The sequence below is a fragment of the Hippocampus bargibanti genome, linkage group LG16 (assembly GCF_051943395.1).
Source record: "Hippocampus bargibanti isolate YZ-2025 linkage group LG16, ASM5194339v1, whole genome shotgun sequence".
NCBI lineage: Eukaryota > Metazoa > Chordata > Actinopteri > Syngnathiformes > Syngnathidae > Hippocampus > Hippocampus bargibanti.
This window is the reverse complement of record NC_142749.1, coordinates 10313700-10337202: the sequence shown is the minus strand read 5'-3', so window position 1 is coordinate 10337202 and position 23503 is coordinate 10313700. Positions and strand designations below refer to the sequence as shown.

Sequence of the window (23503 nt, the reverse complement as noted above, 5' to 3'; positions counted from 1 at the left end):
CTCCCAGAAGTTTTCCTTAACCTCAGGCTAACTTCAGACTCTTCAACTCGGTTTTATTTAAAGCTCCGATATGTTGCGCAAGCGAACCAGAGATGGATCCAAGAAAAACACTATTTTCCTCGACGAAACATGCAGAAAAGCTGAAATGGATCCTAAAACACGCCACAAAAGCCTTTCTTGTGTTGCGAGTGCAAAGTTCATCTCCGCGATACTTAATACTTTTTATGTCAAACATAAAATTCATCCACTAGAGATGCTGTTTTTTCCCCTCAATCTAAATCCAGGCACATATGTTCAAATGTGAAAAAAAAAAAATAACACGAGTCACGTTGTAGAAAAAACGTTAAATGGAATTTCAATGCAATGCACCCCACAGTATAGAAAGTGGGGGATAGTTAGAATTGCAAATGTAATTAAACTTTTTTTTTAATCTGTGGAGATTCTCAGTGGCGCCATCATAGTAATCCACAAAGATTCAATCGAGTCTCTTGGACTCTTTATATATTAAATGTATTGTGTTTATTTGTGGTCGATAACTTTTTAAAAATGTCAACTTTATGAATGACAAGTACAACAAAGGACAGCGGCGTACGACTAATCAGCGGCAATTCCACACATGAGCGTTAGAGGGCAGCCTGCGAACCTGCCCCCGCGCTTGTCCTTTACCAAAGATGTGTGAGGCAAATTGTGGGAGGAAAGTTCAAAGGTGGGAAGAAGACGTATTTTGGTGCAAAGTGGGTGAGATGAGTGTAGATTTGAAATGCCGTCGGTGGAAATAGAATAAGTCACTCTGAGTGGCTTCACTGACATTCAAATGCTGAAAACAAAAAGGAAGCGGATACAGGGGGTGGCTAACAAAAGGGGGGACTTTGAGGATGACTTTTTAATAACAGGACAATCTGTTACCCCCACCCACACTCACTTGAAAGAACACCAGAGACGCATGGAACTGGTTAATTGTTCCTTCACAACTCAAATTTGCCGGTGGAATTTTTTTTGTGAAAGCCATGTCACATTGAATTAATTTCAACAAATATCCCAGCGGGGGTGCAACGAGACTTTTTGGGCCCCATGACAACAGAATATATCACGCTCCATTAAACAATTACTTTCTGGTGTGAGAGACCCTCAATGTTGCGGTACAATATCTTCTTCTCTTGATGGAACTTTGCACCATATACTTTTACATTTAGTACTTAAATGTAACAGAGTTCTAATTAAACCTACAAATTAGATTCTTTTTTTGGCATTTTTGAAATACCATACCAATTCCAGCCACATACGTAATGAACGATGTGCTATTTTTTTAACACTGTCTATTTACATCAGGCTTCTGCCAAGGTAAAAGCAGAAAATGTTTATTCTTACAAACAAAAGCATGAAAAAAATTAACTCATTGACTGCCAGACGATGTGCAAAAATGTGTCCACTCCAATGCCAGGATTTTTGTCATTGTCATTCGAATTCCAGGACCCATAGATTATTTAATATTAGGACTACATAATCATTCAAAGTACAGTACACAAAAATTCAATACAGTGTTAAAAACCTGAGACTCTCTTCTTTCATCAGAAAAAAAGTTAATTCCTAAATTATATGGATCTGGAGTTATAAGAGCTTGAAAGTAGGGCGACTTTCCAAATGCATTGCAATACATACATATTGTTTTATATAGCACTTTAACAACAGCTGAAGCTAGAATAAGGCGCTAACATGGAAAAAAAGGAAATGCTGCCCCTCGTGGAAGGTAAAAAACATCACCAGGGGTGTTGGCCAGCGCTTTTTCGGCATCCAAGCAAGAAAAACAAAAAAACCCAAAAATTCGAGAATGGCGCTCTGTCATATTTTCAATTCCCAAATAAATTCGGAAATGGCAGTGAATGAGTAAAAAAGGTACTTTGCAATTAAAATTCAGTCGCGATTTGGAGCTGACCCCAGCTCAGTGTCATTTGGAATCAAAAACACAAAACGGAATACTTTCGGAACATTTTTTTGTGAACTCCAATGACTGTTTTTTAAGGCACACCTAAATTTTTTTTTTTTTTTCAAAAACTGACCATGCGAGTAATAATCCAGTGTGTTTTATATGTGGAAAAAGTTTTAAAATATGTCATTCGTTGAAGGTGCGCCTTATAATCCGGTGCACCTTATCGTCCGGAAAATACGGTATCCAGCACCGCAGCACTTAAAGAAAAAACAAGCAAAAAAAATAATAAGCCAATCTGTTCCGCATCAATGTGGTTCCAATACATGACTGTTAAAACAGAGATTGGGAAAACCGCCCGTTTCTCATGCCGCTCTTCGTTCTCTTCTGATAATGCAACGGAGCTCATTTCCTATTTGCACTCGGCACCCGTCAGTCTGCTTTCACTTAGCTCGACTGCACGTGTGTGAATGTGTGCCCCCCTTTGACCTCCGAGTACTGTATACAGTGATGTGAGGCCCGCCTCACCCCGCGTTCCACATTGTGTCTGCCGCATCCAGTTATATTCCCTTCGACCGTATCCGCTTTCTATACTGTTTACCCTGGTCAGCGGGGTGGCGGGTTCGGGGCTGTGGGAAAGGCTGATGAGACCCCCCGGACTGGGCGTCAGTCAGTCATATGGTATTAGAGACAGCGAAGAATTCAATCTGAGTGGGAAAGTGAACACATATTGCCTTGAACTGTAGTCAGGCAAATGTAGTAGTGCATGGACCACAAATGACCCAGTCAGATTCCTGTTAACCCATAAAACATGTCTGACATATTAATCAGGACTGCATGGTGGGGGTGGAGGGAAGGGAGGGGTTGGCGCGGCCAATGCTCTCATTGGGCGTTGTTGCGGCCAATAAGAGAAGATTGCCTTTCTCTGCTTCTCCTAGCAACAACGCTCCTTTTTCTCCGCAGCGAAGCGGAGGGCAAAGCGACAGGCCTAATTTGATATGATGAATAATTGCAAGTTAATAGCTTTGCAGCAGACGGCAGGAAGCGGCCGTTTAGACGTTTTAGCGCGGCGAGGTGATACCATTTCAGTCACCCGCTTCCTCCACCACACTCCTCCCGCTTTCAGGCAGCTCTGAACCATCTTAAAGGAACAGCCCTGCATATTTAAGAAACCCCCCTGCCACTCCCCCCTTATCCAGAGGCATTGTGGGTGATCATCTGTACTTGTTGACCTCACAGTGCTTGAATGGTACAGGGGCCTCTCTCAGGAGGGAAAAGGAGTACCTTGGCACGGACGCTATGCTGGCTTCTCGGACCCCCCCCCCCCCCCCCCCCCCCCCCACCCCAACTGTTATTAAGTCAATATGCAGTTTTACATGAGAAAAATATTGCCGCAAACCACCAAATAAAATAAAATAAATAAACCCAAAAAACACCAGAATATATGCACTTAATTTTACCGCAAACCACAAAAAAAAAAAAAAAAAAAACAGAATATATGCACTTAATTTAGGACGATCTCATCTTAATTTCCGGAATACTAAAATGTACTTGGTGTCAAATCTGGGCCAGTTGAGTTGAACGCACAATTATTATTTACTTATTTATTTTAATTTATCTATTTATTTATCTATTTATTTATTTTCTTCAATTGATATTTTTTGTTTCACTGTTTCACCGTACAGTCAATGAAAGGAACAAAGCATACAGGTCACTTCTACATCTGTTATTACGCTGGCTTATAGTTCCATTTTATGAGTAATACATTCATTAATATAACTGTGTAACCTTTATTTTATAATATAATCAAATGAACGAAAGAAAAGAAAAAAAGGGGGGGGGGTGGATAAATGTCATTGACTCATAACGCTTTCTGTTACGGGGGTCTCAGTCAGTCACTTATTGTGCCGTATTCATGGCAATGGGTTTTATTTGTACCTTATTTAGCTTTTCTGTATATGTGGTTGTCCTGGATAGATAAATGAAGAGACTCAACACCATTTTGTCCTGACACACCAGGTAACCTCACACTGTTGTAGTTCTGTTTAGTATTGTTTCAGGCAACATACCCAATGTATTTTTAAGCCAGAAGAAAACAAAAAACAATTTAGTGGTACTTTTTACGAATGTCCCGACTTTTTCACTCAGCTAACTTTTTTCATAACGAATGAGCTTCTCCATAGTTCCAGAAAAGTGTGTTGGAGGGGGTGTGGGAACTACGGTGGAATCTTTATGAACAAAAAAAAAAGTACAATTATTTTCACATATTTTCAAATATCGCTCGTGTTGACAAATTAACATCCACACTCACTCGTGCTTTCTCACACAGCGTCAACATCATTGCCTGAACAAGATGTTCCAGGTAGTTTGTTTTTTTTAATATTCAGTTTGGTTCTGGTTAGGTAAGCCCTCGGTACCAGTTGCCAAATCTGTGTGTGAGTGTGTGTGAGAGAGAAAGGGAGAGGGAGTGGGAGAGAGAAAGAGAGAGACAGAAAGAGAGAGAACAGAGAGAGACAGAAAGGGAGAGAGACAGAAAGAGGGAGCGAGAGAGAGAAAGTGAGAGAGAGAGAGAAAGAGAGAGAGAGAGCATGAGAGATAGAGACACACAGAGAGACACAGAGAGAGATGAGAAGAGGGAGAGAGACAGACAGAAAGAGAGAGAGAGAGAGACAGAGAGAGAGAGAGGAGACAGACAGAGACACAGAGACAGACAGAAAGAGAGAGATAGAGAGGCAGAGAAAGACAGAAGGAGAGTGAGAGAGAGAAAGTGAGAAAGACACAGACAGAGACAGACAGAGAGACACAGAGAGAGCGATAGAGAGAGGGAGAGAGGGCAGAAGAGTGAAAGAGAGAGAGAAAGAGAGGGGGGAGAAAGAGGGAGAGAGCGCTAATGACACCATTAAAAAAAGCTTCTTATTTGACAATACTGCAGGATGATCTCTAACGACACACCTATGTGTCTCACCACTTTCACTTGCTATCTTTGCACACGCACGCACGCACGCACGATGTCAGCAAGACTCACTTGTTGAAAGAAATTCATCACAAAGCCGAGTCAAGAAATCCGCAGATTTCAAGATTTGAGTAAAACAACAAAAATAACAATTTGTATTTGACTTGAGAGGGTCTCTTTCAACACCTGTTGCCACGCCGCCAGAGTGTACTTCACGTGGCTGTCTGACCCTTGAACCCCATCACATTCCTGCCGTTGCCCTACTGGGACCCGCAGGGAGCGGCGCACATATTGGAGAAAAAAAATGGCCTCAAGGAACACCAAGTCCACAAATGGCGATTGACATGAGTACTTTTTCATGGCTGTGATTCCCACATGAGTATAGATGATCATAATTTAAGGTAATTGCTCAGAAATCAATTTAGTGTCCACTATATAAATACACAAAGGCATGGACACGATGAACTTATACTGTAGTTGCAAGACCTTGCAAATTCAGCATATTGCCCCCCCCCCCCCCCCCTCTAGTGGGTCAGGGTCAATGGGGGTGGTATGCACAAATTGTATGGCAGGCTGAGGAGGAGATAATTAACTGCACATACGACCCGCCGCCCTTTTCCGGCATCCCTCATCGTTGCTCTCAATTGTCCAACAGCAGGAGTGCCCCCCCCCCCCCCCTCGCCGCACCCCATAAAGCTCATTTAGGCTGCTTTCAATGAGGCTCAATGAGAGAAAAAAATGCTCCAGTCCTCTTTGAAGTTTGTTCAAGTGTGCCGTCCTGCGCGATCCCCGCCTTCTCTCCAGCCCAATGGACCGTTACTGTACTAGCAGCTCAGCGCGCAAGCTCCGTTCAACCTTATGTGACCTTTGCTCCGCACACCCGCCCTCCAGGAATGCAGCTGATGTGATTTTTTTTTTTTTTTTTAATATTCATCCGGGCTGTGAACTTTCAAATTTGGCAGTGCGGCGTTGACACAAGCTGACACCACAGATTAGCCACAGACATCAGGAATGCTGCGGCCTTTTTGGTGCCACGTGGACTTCGGCCAAGAGGGACATTGGTTGAGAAGACCACAAATGAAAACAAAATGGACACTCAATTCTGTTCTGGCAACAATTTGGGAGGGGTCCTGTTCTCATACCTGTCAAACTTGCTGCCCTTATAAATGATTACAATTCCTGGATAAAAGTTGGAGTATGCCATATGTTATTTGAAATGATACAAAAAAACACTAACACAAGCGGAAATGAAGACAATTTACCGCGCATGTGCACATTATGCTTTTATCAATCCAACTGCGCAGCGATAAAAAAATATATATATGATTGAGGATGACTTTTGCTGGTTTGCCGTGAAAATAGGAGTGATCGACGGCAGCATTGTCGTTGGCTAACAGCAGTTGAGATGAACTGGATTTGAGCCAAAATGGTCTTTATAAGATCAGTTCACATTTTTTTTTTCATATACAAGTTGTAGTACGCCATACATTATTTGAAATGCTAATTTTTTTTTGAAAATACAGGTAAAACTTGTAGCTTGACACTCTGTTGCGGAAAGGTCTATAAAGGCCTGCTAGGAATGAGTTGGGTGTGAAACTGAACTAATTCACTGCCATTCCTGATTTTTCTTGTTTGGCTGCCGATAAAGCGCTGGATATGGCCTTTGGCAATGATTTTCCTTTCCACAAGAGGACAGCATTTTCTTTTTTCCATGTTAGCGCTTTGTTTCTGCTTCAGTTGTTAAAGGGCTCTATAAACCCATATTGCATTGTATTTTGGACAGCCACCCTCATTTCAAGCTCATATAACTCCAGACCCATATAATTTTGGAAGTACAGTGAGACCTCAACTTACAAACACCTTAACTGACAAACTTTTCGTCTTACAAACGTCAAATTTATGAAAATTAAACCTTATAATAAGCACTATTTTCATAATACACACCCACCACGGCTGGCGGAGTGATCTTCGGCGGAAGCACACGACCGAACAGCACCAGAGGTTAAGTTACCAACAGTCCTTATGGAAGGTGACTCTCCTTCCATAAGCCATCAACGACCATCAAAAAGGTAAATAAAACTTTATTTTACAGCACAGTTTATTTCTTTAATTACAGTCGTCATGTAATGCGCCTCTCTTTCCAAACAGCAATTCCCTTTGACCTTCGACCTCCAACGAAGGAGGTAGCACAATGTCTGTTTTTTTTTCCATTAATTTCCATTTTTGGTACATCTGATAGCTTATATACATTTTAAAATATGAAAATCCACCTAAGCAAATGAAGTAAATGCAAACTTCAAAACACGAAGTGTCAGACATGACATTGGAATCCCAATTGTGAGGCAGACCATGATGAAAACAATCCATGACGAGCTGGTTCTAATATCCCAGAGGATACAAACACGAACTTAATGGTTTTGTATTCGTGGTTGGAACAATATTGGTGGACACACCAGCTTACCAAAAGAGTGTGCGAGAAGTTTGAAGTGAGAAGCAGGAAGCTTGAAATAACGTTTAGGATCATTTTCATAAAAAGTGCAACTATGCAATCATTTTTGCCATTGCCGTAGGATATCAAACACATTGAATTTGAGAGGATTTGTACTGAGAGCAAAGCTTAACTGGCCCCCTGAGTGCCGAATGCCTCTTCACCTTCAGACAATTTTGTAATGTTACCTTTGCGTCGGCATTCAAAGCCAATCAGCCGCTGACCACCTCTAAGGATTCAGCGACCGGCCGCACTCTCGGCGCTTCTGTGATGTGCAAATAAACACAGAGGATTGAAATTCTACCTGAGTCTTTTAACATTTATCCTATCATCAAACAGGAGGTGAGACCGCAAGCTCCGATGAAGGCACGATTGCTTCGTAAGGGGGGAAAATAAGTGAAAAAAAAAGGAAAGCACAGCTGGCCAACGGGGGGAACTGAAAAATGGGTTTTCCTGCAGGTCCACAATCATCTACAGGGGCCCTGTCTCATTTCTATGGCAACCTGGAGGCTATTATCATACTTAAACTTTATTAAGAGAGGGGTAAGGTTGACGGGGGTATGAAGAGAGGATGGGGGGGCTTCATTGTGTTGGATTTTCCCTTTTTACAGCATGAAAATTGAATGAGAAAGCGTGAATTGGTAAGAAAGAGACTGCAATGGTGAACGATAGCGGATAAGATCTTAGAAGTGTACTTCCTGTTGCAATTATGCCCCAATCGGCTGACCCCCCCCCAAAAAAAAAAATCAACTTTGTTTTTATTGAGTAATAAAACACATTCCCATTTGGGGATTTCCATTGTGCTTTTATAGCATTTTGAAACCAAGGCTAATTTTTTGGACCATCGTTCAGTTTGTTTGTTTAAGTACAAGTAAAAAATTGTGCAACAGCATTCCTACATCAACACAAGGTGTTGACAACATCAATTAAGAGTTTTGGGCCTCAGGTCAGATAGAAGGAATTATGATTATGAACACTTCCAAAATGTCAGTCATTGTTGCCACAAAACCTTAAAGGACAACCGACGTCTCCGGACAAGTTGTGTCCATAATTTGTAAAATGGCTTCAAATGACTTCTACTGGGCGTATTTTAATAAGATTCCACCGCATATTTTACGTTTTAAGACTCGCACTGAACATTCAGGAAGTCTTGTTTTTGAGTTGGTGACGAGTCCTCACGTGACGTCAAAAAAAAAAGACGCATTGTAGCGTCTTTCCATCACGCCAATGTATTTTGCTGTACTGTTTTTTTGAAACCCTTGTGTTACATCCAAAAGCCGCCAGCAGAGGGAGGCCAAGCTCCATGCAAGGAATGTATCAGCCTGTGGAAACGGGCTGATTCATTCCTCACAGGAGCTGGTCGCCATTTTTCTGCCTCTTTTGTGGGACGTTACTTTGTAGTCCAGATGCCTCAAAATGACACGGAAGGACTTCTTTAATCGATGGCAAACATGTATGCTTTCCTCCTCAGAACTATTTGAATCATATTCATAACTTGATGTGTAACAAGAAAGCATATTATCCAAATCTGAAGCCATTGTTTTTATTCTCCAGCAATGCAAGACGTCTTGGCGTGACGTCACGAACTCGGGGGTGGGACCTTCTGAAACTGGCCACTTCCGGTTTCAAATTGAAGTACTTTTTAGACACTTTAAGTCATTTTTATTGGTGTTTTGCATTTGACTAAAAATATCATACTGCGTGTTTTGGGTATTTTAAATGCTATAAAACGTTTTTCTGATGTCAGTTAAAAAACAAAAAAGTGACGTCGGTTGCCCTTTAAACCATCTGCCCGAAAGCGAAAAAAAAAAAAAAAGCCAGGAAAAGCCAACTAGAACATCCGAACTTTAGATGCTGTGAAGCAGAGACATTTTAACTCATTTACTGCCAGACACATGCAAATATGTGTCCACTCCAGTGCCAGGGTCAGAGGTAGACACTCGTCTTTCATCAGATAAAAGAGCTAATTCCGAAATTATATGGGTCTGGAGTTAAGTTTGAAATGAGGGCGGCTGTCCAACATGCAATGCAAAACATACATATTGGTTTATATAGTGCTTTAACAGCTGAAGCTGGAACTAAGAGTTCACATGGAAAAGAGGGAAATGCTGCCCCCTTGTGGAAAAGAAAAAAACATTGCCAGAGGCCATGGCTAGCGCTTTATCGGCACACAAAAAAGAAAAAAACAAAACCCAAACAAATTGGGGAATGGCGCCCTACGTCATATTTTCAATTCCCGGATAAATTAGTGAATAGCAGTGAATGGGTTGAATAATAAATAAATAAAAATCAAATGAGTTGTCTGGGTTCTACGCCACAATAATGGAACAAGTTTTGAAATAAACAATCTTGGTCTCATTTGTACATCACAAAAAAGATTTTCCAGAGACTGTTCCAAAGGCTTGTGACAAATATTTTTGTAAACTAAATCATTAGCATTGAGTGCATTTTTTTCATTGTCACAAATCATGTTTATCATTTCACTACTGTCAAGCCATGATCACAATTTTTAACAACAGTTCTTTTCTTTTTGGAAATGGGGAGGTATGCAAAATACCCCTTTTTAAATTTACTGTGCAAATAATATGCTTGCAGCACCAAGGTCTGCTCGCTGCTGCTGCTCCTTTTGCTAAAACGTGTGGATGTACGTGTGTGGGTTAGTGTGACAGTGCATTAGCAGCCGGAGTCCATTCGCTCCATCCCCAGAGAGACCAGCACGGCCATATTAACATTCTTCTCAGAAAGGCCACAGGATCTCCTCTCAATGCTGTCTGACTCCAAACAAAAGTTGTGTGTGTGTGTGCGTGTGTATGTGAGACAGACTGTATGTGTGTCACAGAGACAGGCTGGCGGTGTATCTAAGTGTATGTAAGATGAGGAGCAAAAGACTAGAAGCGTAAAATGAGAGAAAGGGGCTTACAGCAGGAGGAGGACATGAGATTCATTGTATAATATATGTGAAGTACTACAGTATAGATTTTTCCACCACGAGTCATCACCTCTCCATAAAAAATAAACATTTTATGGTCATGTATGCTTGTGACAAACCTGATAATCCCGACATAAGTGTGTTTTGTTTGAGGAATTCGTGAGCAGCTTGCCTGCATGGCTTCTCTTTCTGCCTGCGCACTTCCATGAATGTGCTGTGCTGTTTTTAAACAAGCAGTAACATGAGAGCGGGGTCTCCGTTGAATTTGATTATACAGTAACGACCAGCGGCGGGGCCTGTGTGCATCACTGTCACAGGCAGTAGCAAGTGTAGACAATTGACTTCCTATGCATAACTGCATAACATCTGGTCTTCATTATTGTGAGGGTGAAATCCTTCTAACGTTTCATGTGAAAACTGCCCCTCGATTGTGCAATTCCACCCGCTTGATTTGTTCTCGGCTTGGTCATGACAATGATGAAGCAAATGTGTTGGGATACAGGAATAAAAATCATTTAAAGAAATTGACATAGCTCCATTTTTTTCTATTATCATAATGTCCTGTCCATAATGTATTATCATAATGTGAGGATTTATAATAAATGCAATAATATCAGAACAAAATGATTTAGCATAGCTGATATTTTCCACTGTAAATTCTAAATTGCACAACTGAAGGTGAATTATGTATTCTCAATGACCATCTGATTAATTCAAATTATTAGTATTATTTTTTATCCTATAGGGTTGTTGCAAATGTGTGTGGTTCTACAGACAGATTTGCAGATTCAGGTTAGATTCAGATTTTTTTTACAGTTTTTCGAAAATATTTTTTTTATTTTATACAACACAGCGCCTAGAATTAGGCAAATACATTCCGATGGAGAAAAGTTTCAAACAATTTCTGCGTAGATATAAATCTGATGTTGGAAAATCAACAGTTAGCGATAGATTAAGCACATTAGGGCAATGAATTGAATAGACAGTGATTAAAGAAAAGACGGGATTTGACTGATCAAGAAAACTAGCACACTCAAAGCATAGACAAATGTTTGATGCATTACACTGCAGAGGCAAAGCACAAACAAGATGGCGGCAGTCTGCATCAGAAAGACTGGTGGGCGCTGTCCAGCGAGGGCAGCCTAAAAATATGTTGTGCTGCTGATGACACCCAATTGCCAAGTATCACAGTGATTTGGAGCATGTCCATTCCGCAAGGCGGAGTGGACCCAATGAACTCCCTGCCCCCTCCCCACCACCAACTCTTCAACTAAAAGATCATTTTGCTCCAAACAATACAATCTCTGCCTCCCAGACAGAGGTGCAATACTGCAGTGATAAGGGAAGGGGAAGGAGGGAAAGCGAATGTTGGCACATAAGGTAGCAACACCTGCCTATGCAAAAAGAAATGACTGAGCCATCTGAGGGCATCTCAGGACGCTGTGAGGTATGATATGGTTGGAGGGAAGAGAGAGCGTCAACACAACCATAATGACACTTTTACTCATTTGGTCATTTGGACAAGCTCCCTGGGAGTGAAACTATTAAAAAAATACATTTATGAGGGCTGTGCTTTGAATTGAAACTCTGATTTCGATTTTGCTTCAGGTGATCATAAAACAATGCAGTAGAGGAAAAATGATTCATGTGCTGAACAGTGTTGGAAAGATCATCAATTGGAATATGAGCAGGCAATATCAAATCCCATTTACACGCTCATAGAAAATGTGGATCTGGTTCCAGGAGTGAAATACGTATTCCTTCAAATACTGAATATTTGCATACAAACGATGGACATGAACATATAGAGATAAGTAATAACAGTAAACAAACGCAGATATTCTTCCACATCTGTGAAAAACAGGTTATGCTTCTGGAGCTCAATTACATTTTGTTCTTCTACTTTTATCTTAAATTTAAGTGTGTACTCCATGCATGCAGGGCACCATACTGCCCCCAAGAGGCCACATAAGGTATTTATTTTCATTTTATAGTTCACGATCACCAAGTCATCTTCTAGTTGCTATTTGAAGTTATAATTCAAGTTAAGTGTTCGTAGTTTGCTAAGTATAGAGAAAAATGTATTATCATGGTAATTATGGTTTTATATCCAAACAATTAGATTTTGAAATAATTAAACAAGCCTTAATGATCGATGTACAAAAGACACACCTGTTTCAGACAAATTCTTAACTGTCTTCATATACTGTATATAGTATGTGGTCGTGTATGGTACACACACACACACACACACACACACACAAACACACACACACACACACACACACACATATATATATATATATATATATATATATATATATATATATATATATATATATATATATATTTTGGTGGTATTGCTTTTTTTGCTGGCTGCAATAAATCCCAACCACCTCAAAGGTAGGAATGAATGGGCCGCTGCGCTCACCGAGTGCCGTTACCAAATATGGTGCGTCCCCCGTTACGACTGATTGTTGAGCACAAAGTGAGTGGAAGTGAGCACAAATATGAACAAGCTATTTTTGCATGATTATCATCTCATATTTTTGTAGAAAGCTTTTTCAATTTTTACCGAGGTTTGTATAGTTTGTTTGGATTGTTTGTCTGTGGACTCACTCTATTTATGCACATAGATTTACACCAAACAGTGACATTGACCTACTCATGCTTATAGGAAAACTCTCAAAACATTCATTTCTAGCACGGGTGTCAAACTCAAGGGTCAGGGGCCAAATCTGGCCCGCTACATTATTTGACGTGGCCCGCCTAAGCAAATGAAACGTTGAGTCCTACGATGCTTGCTAAAATTTCACCAACATTTCAAATTATCAGATGAATATATCAGAATCATTCATAAACAGGTGTGCGGCAACTTTGTGGCTCATAACATTAACATAACATTTGTGAAAAACTCACTCACCTTTCATGTGGGGATAACATCGTTGGATCAGTATAATTTTTAACATGTTTACTTTGTCTTGAAGGACATTCCTTAAATAGTGTATTATAATGTTTTTAAAAGTTTTTACGTGTCAAAATATAAATGTGTCCAATGAGAGCATATCAAGGTTAACTGGCCACATCCAATCATTGTATGACCAATACGAGAATAATACAATTTATGACATCATCTGAAGCCACCATTACGGCTTGGGTACTGAGATTGTGTGATCACTTACTTGCTGAGGTCATTCTGGATCACAGTTCCTTATGGGCACCATCCTCACAGTGAACTGAAAAGAGGCTGCCGAATTAAAAGTCAAAAAAAGGTTAAGTGGTGTGAGACTGTTTGGCGCTACATTTCTATCAAAGGCGTAGTCACAAGCGTTCTTTCTTTGACCGCAGTAAAGTTAAAAGCTACGTCGGCTACCGTCATGGCATCGCATCAGACCAAGCCTTGTTTAACAATCCCCACACCACTGGTGTTTGTGACTTCAGACAAAGAGGAGTGAGAAAGGAAAATACACTTCGGTGAGAGGTGCTAATAGGTAGCATGAAATGAAGGTACTGAGAGACCACAGCCCAATTATAGAAACAGATGTTTTCTTCCGGACGTAGTTTGAGCACCTGAGTAACATTTCTGAATGTGGCATACTGGCTGGCTTCAGTTAAAAAAAATAAAATAAATGAAATGTTGACAACGCTGACGATGTGTTCACCCCTACTGGCCGACTAGACTGTTCCGCCGTGTATGCTTTGTGCACGAGGCAAATTGTTGGAGGTGTGATCAATTAGAGGCGAGGAAAAACGGTGATTGTTATGAGGTCAAACACACACGTACCGAGCTTTAAGTGTCACGCTCTCAAAAGTACTCTGTGTTGCTCTCAAAGGGAAGGAAGCCATTTGAATTTTCCATCTACTCCACATTTTACATTTGGAGTACACAAGAAATGAATGCATAACTAGTTTTCAACTTTGAAGTCAAAATTAATGACTGCTATTGTGGTTTACATGGAACAATTTGAAATTTTGGATCGAACTTTAGCGTGGATCATGGAATTTCACAAGTTTGATTTGCTTTCACGGGCCGAATAAGATGATCTGGAAGCCCAGATTTGGCCCGCGGGCCTTGACTTTGACATCTACGCAGTTTAGTATTTTTTGGTTTGGTTTTTCTTTTTTGGGTTCTGCTATTGCACATGCCAGTATGCACAGTTCATGGATGTTTGCATGTCACGTGGAATCCCCAGAAATATTTGTGCGCCCCTAAACGTGGCAGCGTCTGCTATCTCACCCACCTCGTGTTGGACATGCCTCCATTTTAGTCACGTGTCCTTTATACCCAAATTCCTCTATGCATCCCCTCTGCCCCCCACCCCACACGCTGTGCTAGCCTCTGGGTTCAAACCCCTTCCTAACCTGAATGAAACCCACATCTTTCATTTCGCCCGCTTCCATCTCCCACTGTGTGGTCGGTTCGAAATTAACGTTCGCCGTTCCTCATCGCGCCTCGCTTTTATAAATGATGCCGCCACGTCTTTGTTGCGCTTTGTGCCTTTCCGCCATCTTACTGCATTTTTTTTTAGCCCACCCCCTCGGGTTTGTTTTACAATCAAGAGATGTGTGAGTGCCCCTCGCAGCTCCCAAGAACCCAACCCGTGCACATCACAGCAAAACGTCACAAGTTAGGGTCTCAGGGAATGAGAGAGGTACAGACTGCTTGTGTCAGGCCTTCGGTTATGCAATTTCAGCGTATGATCATCTGCTGGATGACTATGGCTCGGACTGGAGCAGACAATGGCACTCTCCTCTCTTTCTCTCTCCGGCTTTGTGCTCTGCTGCACAACCTTTTGCCATTCGAGCACAGTAAGTTTGAAGCGACATAAGCCACAATACACGCTTTCATTCATCAACATTGTCTACAATTAAATTTGAAGCGGAAGCTACAAACCGATGAAGGGGGGGGGGGTCGTAACAAAAAGCAGGATTTGGAAACTTATAGTAAAAGACTGCAGTCATCGCTCAATGGCAATACACACCCAGAGAGAGAGACATGGCTTATCACATGACATTCATGAGAACGTCGCTGCTTCTGTATATTCCAGTAGCTTCCGTGTGTCTGCAAAAGCTTAGATCGAGCAGAGCGCGGCATGTTAATCGATGGAAAAACATATTAAGCCTGCAAAGCATGCATGCTCGCAGGCGACAAGGGCATTAGTAGCCTCGATGAAAATGTCCACCAGGGTCTATGTCGACAAAAAATATAAATCTCCCTTAACTGAAAAGAAAGAGGTCTCCTCATTGTCAGTTCCTGTTTTTAAGTAAACTATCCCCAGAAATGTAAAGCTCGTCATCCCGCAGACCCTGCACCTATGGTATTGTGCAGCGCTCACTTCCTAAAGTGGGAAAAGCTTGTAGGTATCGCCGGCAAAAGAGAATGGTCGCTCCACGAGGGGCGAGGAAGGATAGGAAGCAACTCACCCGGCTGACTGCTCTCTCGATGGCTGCCGCAGTCATCTCTGCGAGTCTCTCCATCGGTCAATCCGAACAGAGGGAGGAAGACAACGTGGCTCGACAAAATGGAACCAGAGGGCACCTCTACGAGAAAAAAAGGCGAGACAGAAAGAAAAGACATTTTAGGACCGCCGGCCTTGGGCGTTGATGGAAATGGACGAGACGAGCACATGGAGCCGCTATAGCAGATTGCTGCCGTCTCGCCGTCTGCTGCTCAGACATGCAGGACTGTACTATGTGCAGCCAGCGAGAGAGACGGCGAGAGGGAGAGGGGGAGAAAGAGAGCGAATGAGAGAGTGCGAGAGAGACAGTGGGAAATATGGATTAAAAGGGTTAAATTAGGTGAACAGGGAAAGAAAGACACATTTAGGTTTGAAGAAACTACGGCGGAATAGCCGCTTGTGAGCGAGATTAAAAACTAGCAACGCCAACAGACAACAAAATCTACTTTTAGCATCAAGGTCCAACTAAATCATTCTGACGTGATGCTTTGCAAAAAAAAAGAGCAGAAGGAAACAAAGAAGTACATTAATGAATCCATGCAGTCATTGCAAATGCATGACAACGAATGAATAAGAGCTGAGGCAAATGAGGCGGCAAGGAGTCAAGAAATGAAAGTCTTTTGTATGCACGCTGCTAAGTTGACAGCCGAAGAAAATGCGGCCAAGGAAAGGCACATCCTTGTGCAAACCACCATCCATTAAAACACACGTGGCCTCACTTCCTCGATCGCGGCTTTACATCGGCCTCAATAACAAACGGAATTCCTTGGCAGGAAATACACCAAAAAAGGAGAAATAAATAAAGTGGCCAATAATGGGAAAAACGTGTTGACCGCCTATTGCTGTCCGTTGCTCCTCTCCTTGCCCCTCCAGATGACACTACGGCACTCGGTGTCTCACACTTTTGGATGTTGAGCGGTGCTTTCCGTCTTTGAGATCTCACACCTCAGAAGTTGGTTCCTTTGCCCTACCTTTACGGATTACAAGCTCAGGTCCCCGAGGTAGACAAAACTAGGGAATCTCAGCATGAAGCGCCGGTCCGGCCAAAGTAGAAAAGAGGGAAAAAGAAATAAAGAACCTTTCATTTCCTCACAGCTGAAATCACTCAAGACTCAAAGGGCCTAATATATTCAGCAAAGGAGCGATAAAGAGGGGAAAAAGAGGGAGGGACAAAGAGAACGAGAGAACCGCATACCACAGGAGACAAAAGAAAAACAGGGAAGAATACATTAGTCTTACAATCCCGCTCCTTTTTTCATTTCGGAATTGAAAAAAAAAAAAGAATCTGAATCCTTCCACGGTCGGCAAGTCCAGTATTCTGTTCCTGTCTGTCGCTCCCCCTGTGTGTGTGTGTGTGTGTGAGTAAGTGCCTATTACAGCATGTGTGGAGAAAAGGAGGGCGGGATCATGACGGGGAACTAAGCGAACACGACCGAGAGATGAAATGAGGGCGCAGCGGCGAGAAAACGTGAAAATGCCAAGCGCGCTACGGCCAACATACATGTAAAGCCGCAACTTGGGAGGTGGTGGTCTTAAACTATAGCACAATTTGATCATGCCGTAAATCAGCAGCAAGGGCTGGCGAGGCAGACGACCAACATGGTAGGAGAGCAAGACTAACGGGGAGAAGAGGGAATTATTCCGTTAGGGGGTTCCTCTGACGGGCAACGTTGCGGGCTAAGATGAGTGACAACAGAAATGTTACACGTGTGGTCTCGCGGTGTTTGTACTGTACATCATGACAGTGTGTGAATATATGTGGAATACACAGTCCTGTGTTTAAAAATGACAGTTTTTAACTTTGGCTAGAGCGCAGATGTGTTCTAATAATTGGACTATGACTTTTTATTTTGTATGTGGACAACTCGACATTTTGTCAGCATTAAAAATAACCCCCAGCTCACCTCGGCACACTAAATTAACTCATTCACTGCCAGACATGTGCAAAAATGCCAGGGTTTTTGTCGTTGTCACTTGAATTCCTGGACCCACACAATATTGAGTTTTAGGATTACAGTACATAAAAATTCAATACAGCGTTAGAAACCTCAGACTCTCTTCTGAGGTTTCCAGACAAAAAATAATTTATTCCTAAATGATATGGGTCTGGAGTTATCTGAGCTTGAAATGAGGGCGGCTGTCCAAAACATAATGCAATACATACATATTGGTTTATATAGCGCTTTAACAACTGCTAAAGCTGGAACAAAGCGCCAACATGGAAAAAAGGAAATGCTCCCCTCTTGTGGAACAAAAAACATTGCCAGTGGACATGGCCTTTATCGGCACCCAAGCATGAAAAAAAACAAAACCTGAACAAATTTGGGAATGTCGCTCACGTCATATTTTCAATTCTCGAATAAATTCATGAATGGCAGTCCATGAGTTAATTATTGAAATATTTTCACAAATGCATACATTTAAACTCCAGAATGGTTTTTGTGCAGTGTGGCTCTTTGGGTAATTACGGGCACATATTTCCCTACGGGCCACAATTGCACAAATATGTGCAAGAATGGACAGAAGAGTCACCTTGACTGTAAGCGGCCACTGGCTGCAAAGAAGTGCCCCGTACAGTGGGCCCCCAGATTCTTTCTGGCCCAAAGAACTCAACGACCCCCCACACCCCCACCCACTCCTCCATTCATCCACTCCCCACCTTCATCGAACCCGGTGGCCTTGAGACAGAGAGCGAAGAGTTTAAGTGGAAACAGTCTTTCATCATCATACCACTCCCTGGACTGCACATCTGCACGCAGCAGCCCACCGGGCTATATCACATCCTTCTAACGGTCCGGTACACAAGAGGCTTGTTTTAGTCTTCAGATGTGTTTAGATAAAACCTCTTAAGGGAGCAAATGTTTAGATGTCGGATAGAATTAAAAAAATAAAAATAAAAATAACAAAAAAAAACCCATTCAGTAGGATGATTCACTGTATTTATTTCCAAGCTAAAATGTTCACCTGTCGGTTTGCAAGGCTGCTTGCTTGAGATAATGTAACACAGATCGATAGACTGCATATGGTCCTGTGGCTTACTTGGTTTGAGTCAGAAAAAAAAGTTATTGCTGGCTCCTTGGATCAGAGCGGAAGAAATACATCATTTCGGTTAAGTGAAACTGACCATTGAACATAATTGGGAGCCCACACAAAGTTCTTCCCCCTGCGGCTGTATGGTGGTTCCCCCCGCAGTTACGTCCCTTTCATTAGACCGCCCTCCAGAACTTGCTGGCAGCGACGTGTTGCTGCCGAGTCCTTAAAATCCAATGCTTTCTTCCCTTATTTCCTAAATTTAATAAAGTGCCAAACCTGGATGCACGATGAGGAATTCTTGTTCAAAAGAAAAAAAAATCCGTGTGAAGAGAGGTTGGTCCTCAGGGAAAGCTAGGAGGTTGTACAGTTATCTCCGGTGGTGTCACTCTGAACTATACAACCTACTACCTCACCCTGCGGACCACTGAAGCGAATTGCGGCAACGATACTTTGCGGCAGAGGAGGAAAATAGTCGACACAAAACAAGATGATATTGATTGTGAGATCCAGCCACATGACACAGATTTCTCAGTTCAATGATTTGTCGCCCCTTTTTTGAAAACGACAAGATACAAAAGTAAGCTAAAAATAAATGAACGGCATTATATTGATACATCGACCTAGTGGCCTAATTTCATTTGATCTTCATAATATGATCATAAATTTGCGCCTGAACCTCTGACTGGATAAAAAGGGACACGGGTGTTATCTGTTGTAGAAATGATCCTGCTAGCCCAACTTTCAAGGTCATTAAGGCTACGGTTTGACTTTGACTTGGCACAAACAGTTACATTTTAGTTTCATTAAAAATCTTGATGTAAGGTCAGTTAAAATTTGACACAATGTGCATTTTTTTAGTCCGTGGCTGGGCAGGTGTTGATTCTACCAAGGAGACACATACCTGTAGATACGAGCTTGTGCAGCCTGTCACCACAAGTTCGGATCTACGGGTTTGTGGCAGCTGGCGTTACCACTGCAAGGATACATGAAAACGTGGAAAAACAATTCTTGACTCCCCTCATGTTTTTTTAAACATATTAGTCACGTCACTTACTGTAGTCTATTGAAACATTTCGATTTATGTTCCCAAGAGGCACCTCGTAATAGCAGAAGAGAAAAACAATGTTGAATGCCTTATCTCTTGCTGCAGATATGAATCAGATGTTGTTATATCAAACCCTGATTCACTAAACAGGCCAGAGCTCATGACTGTGGCTTGTTTAAAATCCTGTTTCGATTGTTTTGTGGTCAGCATCTATATTTAAGAGGTAACATTACTTTATTCTGCAAAAATATTTAAGGCGTGAAATGAAAAGTCCCAATTATTAATCATGTGGAAATGTTGATATAACAAGAGCTGTGGAAATGACCTTGAGCGCTGTTTAATATTTCATCGCTGGATATCACACAAAAGAATAGTCATTATAAAAATAATACCCCTAAACAAAGAAGACTGAAAAAGTAAAATCAATGAGCGGTGCATAACTAAAAAAAAAAAAGAATGAAACCTAAAATTAAAACTGATTAATACTGATCTCTGGATGTGTGTTTGCACAGTTTACATTGCCTTTAATACCCGCCTGGCATAAACTGCAAATAGCTCCGAAAACAAATGTGTGGACAGAAAAAGAGCCTCTGCGACTCAGACCAGCCAGAACCGGACGGACGCACATATTGCAAATGGCCAACATACCAACAGGACACGGGCTGGACACTGACGCTCAAAACATCCTCTGGTGTCAAATGGACTCCGTCGGGCTTTGAGATCCACCGCAGGCCGGCGCTTCAGCGAAAATCAACAAGCCTGTGTGTGAGCAGATGCAGATTGTCACAATTTGAGTCGAACACCATCAGAAAGGAACAATCCAAAATTCCACTGTGTCTAAAACTTTATAGGAGCTGAAATTTAAACATCACCTCACTGAAAACTACCAGCTCTAAAAAAAAAAAAAAAAAACATTTTTGCATAAAAACAAACTGCCAAACAACACATAAAAGTAAGATGGGAATGTCCCCTCGTGTCTTTGTTACGCCCTCCTGGACAGTTCTTCAGTCTTCATTTTTCAGGCTCTAAAATCCTCGAATTGTTTAAAAAAAGGTACGGCAAGAGGGAAATGGCAAAAGGTTGTAAGCGGTAAGATATGGATGAGGAGGAGTCGCAGAGCTGGCCACAGAGAAAGTGGAATTTGTGACTAGGCAAAGGGTGGTGTTTTTTTTTTGTGCCTCATTTTGCATGGCTCTTTGGGATCCCAGCAGGATTCTTGGCTGCAGCTCCCATCTCTCTTCTTAGTGCAGCAAAAATTGGATGTATTCCTTTGTCTTTTAGATCGAAAACACAAATCACACTTAAATTGAGAGATGAGACAGGAAAGGGCGAAAGTGCACGCCGTATAAGCGCCGCAAAACAGAAGCGACAGCACAAAATGTAAATCAAATTAAAAATGAAGGTGGAAAATGTTTTTTTTTCTTACGAACATCATCCCCCATAATCGAGCAGTAAAATGAGCCTCCTGCACACTACTACCAAAGCAGCAAAAGCAGCAGGCAAAACCTTTCCCGAATCTACGCCACGTAGTGAGAGAAGGAGAAGCAAAGACTTTTTTTCCTCTCAAAATGGCTGAGGGCCGGGCGAAAAGCAGCTCTGAGCATATGAGAGCAAGAGCGGTGCTCCACGTCCCACATCGGGGAGGGCTGGGCAATTCAGCAAGCGTCTCTCGCCGGTTTCCCTCGACTCTCTCAAAGTCTTTGTCCCATTCACACGGGGCCGAGGGTGTACAGCTGGGTCACCGGGCCATAAGAAATGCCGCAGTGGCGTGCGTTAGAGGAGGATTCGTCGAGATTAATATTTGTCCCTGGCAGCAACACGCTAGTACCTCAAGTCTCCTCAAGTCTCCGCGCTTCATGTTTTATTGTCAAACACCATCTGAACGTCTCACTGGACGTGACTATTTAAAGACTGATATTCCACACATTGATGAGAGAGTTCAATTGTCAAGACTGCTCAAGCGACAGTGCTCACACCTTACGCTTCAATTTACTTGTTTAAAAAAACATTGATTAAAGCGGATTTTTCATTTACAATGGCGGTGTGAGTGAATTGAGTCCTTTTTAGAATGACGTTAGCCACACGTTATTATTTCACCAGTGGAAAAGCATTTTAGAAAGTATTCTCCTGTTTGATCGCCACAACTCGTTTTGTTGTTTGAATGACTTATTAGAATGCAAAAAATTTTTTTGTCCCTTCTGCGGATTGGCTGTGCAGCACACTCCAGTGTGCATTTAGCTGCTCCCTCCATTCTATATACGAAGGCTATAAGATATTTTGAAATGTTAAGAACCAAAGACATTAAGTCTCCCGCATACTAGCTTAGCCGCAGCATGACAATGGGCTTGCTGTCACCACTTGAATCTAAATGAACAGATTTGACTTTCAGGATATTGCCCAAAACCTTGTCACAGTGCCGACAACGACAAGGGCCCCTCTAAAACACAAGTATGACGAGAACGGAAGAGAACAGAAGTAGCCATAACCCCAACCCTTTATAGTTAAGTCTCAGGGCCTGGGAAAGAGGCAACAAGAATAACGGGTACACAAAAGATGACATTTTAGAGCAAAAATACTCCCACCCCCTGATATTATTAAGTGAAGGATTCGAAAGACTGTCGTCATGCAGTTCAAGCAATGTGAACATGGGTGACATCAGGATCAAAAAGTAACACCAGATGCCCAAGTGACAGAAATCGCTGTCAAACATTGCTGAGCCATCAAAAATAGCCTCTGCGATGTTTTACGGCAATTGGTAAAGGATGCGAATGATTTAAACGCGAGTCCTTATGTGGTAGGTGGTCCTATTTTAGTCGAAGCAGAACTCAGAGTCTATTGTACACTTGCAAGCCTCCAACTAGCCTGATGACGATTCAACCAGGTCTCGTGAATCACCGGTTAATTTTGCGCGATGGAAATCAACCGCACAGGCAAAAACCGGGAGTCAGAGGCGAGTCAGTACCATGGAAACAAATCAGAGTCCAAAAATAGGTCCTTGTCCTACATGGTTGTGGTCTAATTGCCTCTGGGTCGGCAGCATTGATTAAAATAATATCAGAATATTTTTTGGAAGACAATAATTACCGTCAAAATTTTGCACTCCAGGGTGGCAGGCATTGTCGTGACTGAGTTCAATTATTAGGATATACCATTTCAAACGTGAGATAACCGCCTACGGTCCAGGCTGTCATTGTTTGGTGTTGCTTGCAACGCTCGAGTGAAACTGGTTAAACCACTGAAATCACAACAATAGCAGTGCTGCACAGGAATGAAAAGCTATGAGTAATTGCAATCAAAAATCAATGTGAAGAATCCATTGATCAGGAATGAGTTGATTCACAGTTAAACTTCAAGTATTGACTCAATGTTTTTTTAATCACAGCATTAAACATCCATGATTAGCAGTGATCTCAAGCTACATCAAGCAGGTTGTAGGGTTTAGAAATGGAAAAAAATCTCAATTCATATGAAAACACAAGCAGAGGCTGTTAAGCACATGCCAAATGAGCAGGTGGTGCCAGTTTAGGCAAAAAGCCCAAGAGAAGTTCACAATGGCAACTGAAGGAAAGAAGGAATTAAGTGCCGGTTAGAAGTCAATTGGCTAGAGACTTCGGCGTTACTTCAACACTTGAACTGCACTTCATGTGGATATATTTTTTTCTCAATACCTTA

General features: G+C 41.9%; 1 long non-coding RNA gene across 1 annotated transcript in view; it reads right to left on the bottom strand.

Annotated features, from left to right (window-relative positions):
• Positions 1-1529: 1529 nt before the first annotated feature.
• Positions 1530-23503, bottom strand: part of LOC148886405 (uncharacterized) — a 47534-nt gene continuing 25560 nt past the window's right edge. Inside the window, exons 3-6 of the long non-coding RNA XR_016117948.1 lie at positions 20480-20590; positions 15719-15835; positions 13477-13541; positions 1530-2184 (exon numbers count right to left, since the gene is read on the bottom strand). This is a non-coding gene — a long non-coding RNA (uncharacterized LOC148886405). The remainder of the gene's footprint in view (positions 2185-13476; positions 13542-15718; positions 15836-20479; positions 20591-23503) is intronic.